Source organism: Neophocaena asiaeorientalis, unplaced genomic scaffold (genome assembly GCF_003031525.2).
Source record: "Neophocaena asiaeorientalis asiaeorientalis breed wild unplaced genomic scaffold, Neophocaena_asiaeorientalis_V1.1 scaffold254, whole genome shotgun sequence".
NCBI classification, from domain to species: domain Eukaryota; kingdom Metazoa; phylum Chordata; class Mammalia; order Artiodactyla; family Phocoenidae; genus Neophocaena; species Neophocaena asiaeorientalis.
In genome coordinates this window covers 2,894,311-2,903,623 of record NW_020174705.1, presented here as the reverse complement: position 1 = coordinate 2,903,623, position 9,313 = coordinate 2,894,311, and positions in this window count along the sequence as shown.

Here is a 9,313-nt window from a genome sequence, read left to right as displayed (position 1 = left end):
CCGTGAGCCATGGCCACTGAGCCTGCGTGACCGGAGCCTGTGCTCCGCAGCGGGAGAGGTCATAACAGTGAGAAGCCCACGTACCGGAAAAAAAAAAAAAAAAAAGTTGCCTTATTATTTTTCAATTTTTTTATTATTTAGTTATTTATTATTTATTTTCGGCTGCGCCAGGTCTTAGTTGCAGCACCGGGATCTTTGTTGCAGCATGCGGAATCTTTTAATTGCGGCATGTGGACTTCTCAGTTGCGGCATGCATGCAGGACCTGGTTCCCCAATCAGGGATCGAACCCAGCCCCCCTGCATTAGGAGGACGGAGTCTTACCCACTGGACTACCAGGGAATTCCCCCTGTTCCACCATTCTTAACAGTGGTGTCTATCCTCACGGCCACCTGTGGTCTAAGATGGTGGTAGGTGCTCTAGCCACATGTCCACATTCGTGCACGGAAGGTGGAAGGAGATGTTTGCGCCTAGTTTGGGAAGCTATCCTAGAAGTCCCACCGAATATCTTCCCCATACATCTCATGGATGAGGATTCAGTTATATAACTACACCTAATTGCATAGGAGGCTGGAAAATGTAGTTTTTAGCTGGTCACAATTATTATATCACATCACATCACATCATGTCAGGCAGCCCCCATAATACAAGTGTTGTATTAGTAAGAAAGAAATGGAGAAGAGGTATTGAGCAGCCAAGCAATAGTCCCTGCCCCAAGAAGAATGATTAACTTCTTTTGAAATAAACTTCTATATTGTTTGGCTAAATACAATAAGAATGTATTTCTTTACAATTAGAAAAATCAATTAGGGAAAGTTTTGAGTGCCTTTTAAATTTTTATTGAGATAAAATTCACATAACAAAATTCATAATTTTAACCATTTAAAATGTTCAATCCTGTGGTTTATAGTATATTCACAAGGTTGTTCAATCATTACCTTTGTCTGCTTCCAAAATATTTTCATCATCCCCAAAGAAAACCCTCTACCCATTTAGTAGTTACTCCCCATTCTCCCTTGCTCCATCCTCTGACAACCATTAATCTCCTTTCTGTCTCTGTGGATTTTCCTATTCCAGATATTTCATATATATGGAGTCATATGTGAACTTTTGGGCCTGACTTCCTTTACTTAGCATAATGTTTTCAAGCTTCATCCCCATTGTACTAAATTCCTTTTTATGAATTGATAATATCCCATTATATGGATATACTACATTTTGTTCCTCCATGAACACTTGGGTGGTTTAAACCTTTTGGCTATTGTGAACAGTGTTCCTATGAACATTCACTTGCAAGTTTTTGTTTGAAAGCATGTTTTCAATTCTTTCAAGGATATACGTAGGAGTGGAATTATTGGTTCATATCGTAATTCTATGTTTAACTTTTTGAGGAATTGTCAAACTGTTTTCCACAGAGGCTGTATCATTTTATATTCTCACCAGCAACGTAGAGGGTTCCAATTTTTCTACATCTTTACCAATTATTGTTGTCCCTTTTAAAAAAACATTATAGCAATTCTAGGGGGTGATATGTATTTCTCTTTAGGGTTTTGATTTATATTTCCCCAATGACTAGTGATGTTGAGCATCATTTCATGTGCAATTGAATTGTCTTTTCACTTTTTTAATAGTGCCCTTTGAAATACAACAGTTGTTTATTTTGATGAGTCCAGTTTATCTATATTTTCTTTTTTGCTTTTGTTTCTGGTGTCATATCTAAGAATCCACTGCCAAATCCAAGGTCATGAAGATTTACCCATATGTTTTCTTATAAGAGGTATATTTTTAGCTCTTACATTTAGGTCTTTTATTCATGTAGAGTTAATTTTTGTATATAGTGTGAGGTAAGGCTGCAATTTGATTATCTGCATGTCCATACCCATTCTTCTCAGTACCATTTGTTGACAGTACTATTCTTTCCCCATCGAATGGTCTTACCATTCTTGTCAGAAATCAATTGACCATAGATGTATGGGTTTATTCCTGGACTCTCAGTTCTATTCAGCTGATCTATATATCTATCTCTGTGGGGCTTTAAAAACATCTATTTATTTATTTATTTATTTATTTATTTTAGGCTGTACTGAGTCCTAGCTGCGGCACGTGGGATCCTCACTTCGGCATGTTTAGCTGAGGCATGCAGGATCCTTTTAGTTGGGGCATGCGAACTCGTGGTTGTAGCATGCAAACTCGTAGTTGTGGCATGCATGTGGGATCTAGTTCCCTGACCAGGGATCAAACCCGGGGTCTCCTGCATTGGGAATGCGGATTCCTTCTCACTGGACCACCAAGGAAGTCCTATCTCTGTGTTTTGATTACTATATCTTTGTAGGAATTTTTGAAACTGGGAAATGTGAGCTCCCCAACTTTGTTCTTCTTTTTCAATATTGTTTTGGCTATTCAGGGTTTGCAATTCCATATTAATTTTAGTATTAGCTTTTCAATTTCTCTAAAGGACACATTTGGAACTTTGACAGGGATTGCATTGAATCTGTAGATCCCTTTGGAAAGTATGGCCATCTTAACAATATAAACTCTTCCAATCCATGAACATGGGATGTCTTTCTATTCATTTTGGCCTTCTTTAATTTCTTTCAGCAATGTTTTATACTTGTTTGTATACAAGTCTTGTATCTTCTTGGTCAAATTCATTCCTAAATATTTTATTCTTTTTATAATATTATAAATGAAATTGTTTTCTTAAATTTCCTTTTCAAATTGTTCCTTGCTAATATATAGAACCACAGATGATTTTTATGTCTTGATATTGAACTGTGCAACTTGGGTGAATTTATCAACTCTAATACTTGCGTATTTGTTGATTCGTTACGATTTTCTATATGTAAGATCATCTCATCTGTGAATAGAGATATTTCTTCATCTTCCTTTCCAATTTGCATGTCTTTTATTTATTTTTATTGCCTAATTGCTCTGTCTAGAACTTCCAGTAAAATGTTGAATTGAAGTGATCAAAGTGAGCATCCTCTCATCTTATTCTTGATCTTAGGGGGAATGCTTTCAGTCTTCCATCATTAAGTCATTAAGTCTTCCACCATTAAGTCTTCCACGATGTTAGCTGTGGGTTTTTTAATAAATGCCCCTTACCATGTTGAAGAAGTACGTTTCTACTCCTAGCCTGATGAGAGTTTTTTTAATCAGAAAGGATGTAAGATTTTGTCAAAGTTTTTTCTACACCAATTGAGATGATCATTTGATTTTGGTCCTTTATTCCACTAATGTGCTATATTACATTGACTGATTTTCATATACTGAACCACTATTTTTTTCCTGGAATAAATACCACTGGTCATGATGTATAATCATTTTAATAAGCTGCTGAATTCAGTTTTCTGGTATTTTGTTGAGGATTTTTACATCTACATTCACATGGCATATTAATCTGTAGTCTTGTGATGTCTTTGTCTGGCTTTGTTATCACAGGAGTGCTGACCTCATAGAATGAGTTCAGAAGCAGTTCTTCCTCTTCTATTTTTGGAATAGTCTGAGAAGGTTTGATGTTAATTTTTCTTTAACTGTTTGGTAGAATTTACCAGTGAAGTCATTGGGTCCTGGTCTTTTGTTTCTTAGGAGGTCTTTGACTACTGGCTAATTCTTTTTACATGTTATAGGTCTATTTACATTTCTGTTTCTTCTTGAGTCAGTTTTTACAGTTTTGTGTTTCTAAGAATTTTTCCATTTCATCTAGGTTACTAATTTGTTGGTGTACAGTTGTTCATAGTATTCTCTTATAATCCTTTTCATTTCTATAAAAGCAGTAGGAATGTCCCCACTTTTACTTCTGATTTTAGTAATTTGTGATTTCTCTCTTTCTCTCTTGGTCAGTTCAGTTAAGTTTTGTCAATATATTTTTTTAATTTATTTTATTTATTTTTGGCTGTGTTGGGTCTCTGTTGCTTTGTGCAGGCTTTCTCTAGTTGCGGCGAGTGGTGGCTTCTCGTTGTGGAGCACGGGTCTAGGTGTGCGGGCTTCAGTAGTTGTGGCATGTGGGCTCAGTAGTTGTGGCTGGTGGGCTCTAGAGTGCAGGCTCAGTAGTGGCACACGGGCTCAGTCGCTCCGCGACATGTGGGATCCTCCCGGACCAGGGCTCGAACCCATGTCCCCTGCCTTGGCAGGCGGACTCCCAACCACTGCGCCACCAGGGAAGCCCTGTCAATATTTTTAATCTTTTCAAAGAATCAGTTTTGGTGTGTTTGATTCTCTATTGTTTTCCTATTCTCTATTTCATTCCATTTCACTTCTCTATTTCTATTCCCTATTCCATTCTAATCTTAATTATTTCCTTCCTTTGGCTGCTGTTGCATTTAGTTTGCTCTTCCCTTAAAACAGAAAGTTATTGCTTTGAGATATTTATTCTTTTTTAATATAGGTATTTACAGCCATAAATTTCCCTTTGAGTATTACTATTGCTGCATCACTTAAGTTTTGGTATGTTGTATTTTTGTCTTCATTCATCTCAAAATATTTCATAATTTCCCTTATGATGTCTTCTTTGACCTACGGTCATTTAAGAGTATGTTAATTAATTTCTCATATTTGTGAATTTGCCAGTTTTCTTTTTGTTATTTCTAGTTTTATTCCATGCAGTCAGAGAAGATACCTTATATGATTTGAATCTTTTAAAATTTATTAAGCTTTATTTCATTGCCTACTATATGGTCTATCCTGGATAATGTCCATGTGCACTTGAGAAGAATGTGTACTGTTGTTGGGCAGGGTGTTCTATATATAACTGTTATATCTAGCTGGTTTATAATGTTATTGAAGAACTCAGTTTGTTTTTTTGATCTTCTGTCTAGCTGTTCTATATATTATTAAAAGTAAGGTTTTGGGGCTTCCCTGGTGGTGCAGTGGTTAAGAATCCATCTGTCAGTGCAGGGGACATGGGTTTGAGCCCTGGTCCAGGAAGATCCCATATGCCGCAGAGCAACTAAGCCCATGCGTCACAACTACTGGGCCTGCGCTCTGGAGACTGCAAGCCACAGCTACTAAGCCCATGTGCCACAACTACTGAAGCCCGCGTGCCTAGAGCCCGTGCTCTGCAACAAGAGAAGCCACTGCAATGAGAAGACTGTGCACCACAAGGAAGAGTAGCCCCTGCTTGCCACAACTAGAGAAAGCCCGCGCGCAGCAACAAAGACCCAACACAGCCATAAATAAATAAATAAACAAACAAGCAAACTGTAAAATGGCCAAAGGACTCAAAGAGACATTTCTCTAAAGAAGATAAATGGTCAACAAGCACATGAAAAGATGCTCAACATCATTAGTTATTGGGGAAATGCAGACCAAAAACATAATTAAATACCACTTTATACTCATTTAGATGGCTATAATAATAATACAAATAGAAAAATAGCTAGTGTTAGCAAGAAGGTAGAAAAAAGGAACCCCTGAACATGTCTGGTGAGAATGCACCGGCATACTTTGGAGGTACTGAGGGTTCAGTTCCAGACCACTGCAACAAAGCAAACACTGTGGGAATTCCCTGGCAGTCCAGTGGTTAAGACTCTGTGGTCTCACTGCTGAGGGCCTGGGTTCAATTCCTGGTCAGGGAACTAAGATCCCACAAGGCGCACAGTGCAGCCGAAAAACAAAAAAAGCAAACGTCGCAATAAAGTGACAATTTTTTAATTTTGTTTTCCCAGAGCATATAAAAGTTATAGTTACACTATACTGCAATTTATTAAGTATGCAATAGCATTATGTCTACGTAATGCCAAAACTGTTACAATAGTAACATCAAGAATCACTGATCACAGATCACCATAACAAATATAATAATGAAAAAGTATGAAATATTGTGAGAATTATCAAAATGTGACACAGAGACAAAAAGTGAGAAAATGCTGTTAGAATAATGGTGCTGCTAGACTTGCTGATGCAGGGTTGCCACAAACATTCAATTTGTCAAAATACATTATCTGTGAAGGGCAATAAAAGTGCACTAAAATGAGGTATGCCTATAAAATATTTCAGGCCCGATAGGTAAGTCTGTTCCTCAAAAATTAAACATAAAACTACCATATGACCCCACAGTACCACTTCTGGGTATACTGTATGCCAACAGAGCTGAAAACAGGTACAAAACCAAATACTTGTACTTGCATGTATGCAACAGGGCTATCACAATAGCCAAAAAGTAGAAACAACTTAAATGTCCATCAACAGATGAATGTATAAACAAATTGTAATGAATCAATAATACTGAATATTATTCAGCCAAAAAAGGAATGAAGTGCTGATTGAAACATGCTGCAATGTGGGTCAACTTAAAAAGCGTTACACTAGTGAAAGAAAGTCAGGCCCAACATGTCACATACTGTAAGATTCCATTTATATTAAATATTCAAATTAGATCAATCCAGAGGGACAAAAAGCAGGTTTGTGATTTGCCAGGCACTATAGGAAAACAAGAATGAGGAGTAACTGCCTAGTGGACATGGGGCTTTCTTTGGGCGTGATGAAAATATTTTGGAACTAGAGAGAAGTAGTAGTTGCACAAAATTATGAATATACTAAATGCTACTCAATTGTTCACTTTAAAATGGTTAATTCTGTTTTACGTGATTGTAACCTCATTAAATATTTGCCTATTTAAAATCAACCTGCCATATTTATGTGGGTCTATTTCTGGACTCTTTATTCTATGCCATTGATCTGTGTGTCTACCCCTCTACCAATATCACACTCTTTTGATTAACATAGATTTAGAGAAAGTCTTATAATCAAGTAATGTGATTTCTTCCATTTTTTTCTTATTTTTCAAAACTGTTTAGGCTATTCTAGTTCTTTTATCTTTCCACATTGCATTAAAACTATTGATCAGTCAGGGGAGAATTGACATTTTTACTACTTTGAGTCTTTCCAATTTATGAACATGGTATGTCTTTCCATTTATTTAGGACATCTTTGACTTATTTCACCAGTGATTTATAGTTCTCAGCACACACAACCTCTACATGATTTGTTAGATTTATAACTATTTCTTTTCTTGAAGCTATTGTAAAGTACATTGTTTCCAATGTACAGAAATAGAATTTGTTTTGTTTATTGACCTTGCATCTTGTGATCTTACTAAATTTACTTATTTTAGAGATTTTGGCAGGGTCTTAGAATTTTCTACATTGACAATCATGTCATCAGTGAACAGGAACAGTTTTGTTTTTCCTTTTCAATCTGGATGTTTTTTATTTCCCTTTCTTTCGTTATTGCACTGGTCAAACCTTCCAGTACAATGCTAAACACGAGTGGCAGGACTGGGTATTCTTGTCTTGTTGCTTATCTCAGAGGGAAAGCATTCAATCTTTGATAACTAAGTATGATGTGAGCTATAGAGCTTTTTTTTTTTTTTTTTCAGTATGCAGGCCTGTCACTGTTGTGGCCTCTCCTGTTGCGGAGCACAGGCTCCGGACGCGCAGGCTCAGCGACCATGGCTCATGGGCCTAGCTGCTCCGTGGCATGTGGGATCTTCCCGGACCAGGGCACGAACCCGTGTCCCCTGCATCGGCAGGCGGACTCTCAACCACTGCGCCACCAGGGAAGCCCTATAGAGCTTTTTTAATAGATGCTCTTTTACAGGTTGAAGAAGTTCCATTCTATTCCTAGTTTCCTGGGAGTTTTTGTCATAAGTAAATGTTGTATTTTGCCTCCATCTTCACCACAGTGCTCACTTCTAGGTTTCTAGTTGTGCTGAGCTGAGGTAGAGGGATATCAGAGAACATAAATTGTAAACTCACCATCAGTTCAGTGGTACTTTGAACTCTGGTGTTCTTCTCCAAATCACCAACTGCTATTAACGCTTTGACGTTCTCGAATAGCTGCTCCTTACATTCTATCCAGGTTTTATAGTTGTTTTCTATGTGAGAGAAAAGGTGAAGCATGCTTACTTCATCTTATCCAGAGCTGGAACCCCAATACTTAGTTTTCCTTGTGCCTTTCCAACATCTATACATTTTCTTTCTTTTCCTGTATTACTGGTTCTCCACTCTGATACCTAATCCCTGCCTCCACCGAGGTCTTCCCAAATTAGTTTACTTCTTTTCAAAGGCTTTACTTAATCTTTTTTCTTGTCCACAATTTTCTTCCCTGTCCCACCTGCTACTATTAGTTACCTGGAAGCCAACTTGTCACCCTCTGCTTTAGTCCCTTCTTAGTCAGGTTTTAAAATTCAGATATAAGACACATATCATAAAATTCACCACTTTGAAATATTTAATTCAGTAGTTTTATTACCATACTTACATTTCATTATCACTATTTAATTCCAGAACATTTTCATCACCCCAAAAGAAACCCTGTATCTTTAGCAGTCAACCTCCACCCGCTGCAGCTTCCAGTCCCTGGAAACCACTAATCCACTTTCTGTCTCTATAGATTTGTCTGTTCTGGATATTTCATACAACATGTGACCTTTTGTGTCTGACTCCTTTCACTTAGAATGTTTTCAATGTTCATCTATGTTGTAGCATATATCAGAATTTCCTTTCCTTTTACTGCTAAACAACATTCCATTGTATGGATATACCACACTTTATTTATCCATTTATTAGTTGATGGACGTTTGGGCTGTTTCTAGTTTGGGGCTATTGTGAATAATGCTGCTATGTACTTTCATATATAAGTTTTCTGTGGACACAAGTTTTCTATTCTCTTGGGTCTATATGTAGCAGTGGAATTGCTGGGACAAATGGTAATTCGATGTTTAACTTTTGAAGTTAGTGCCAAAGTGTTTTCTACAGTGGCTGAACAATTTAAATTCCCACCAGCAGTGTATGAGGGTTCTAATTTTTCCACATCCTCAATAACACGTTCTTATCTATTATCCACATGCTAGTGGATAGTATCTCATTGTGGTTTTGATTTCCATTTCCATGATGGCTAATGATGTTGAGTGCCTTTTTATGTGCTGACTGGCCATTTGTATATCTTATTGTGAGAAACGTCTATTCAAATCCTTTGCCCTTTTCAATATTAAATTCTCTACTACTGAGTTTCTTTCATGTAGTGTTAAATAATGCTGCTTGAGGTGAAGTTTCTGACCACTTGGGGGTTGATGGTTGTGAAAAGTTGAGACATAGACCAAAAAAACAAAAAACAAAAACAAACAAATCCTTTTAGCAAGTAGAATTGCTTATATACTAAAGTGCCTAAATTTTCGTAGGTGTTTTCTTTGTGTCTGAATGTATCTAGACTTCTTGTCTCCGCCTTTAGTGCTCTAATCATGTCATTCATAAGAATTTTAAAACTTAAAATAAAAATATCAAAAATAGAGACTTCCCTGGTGGCACAGTGGTT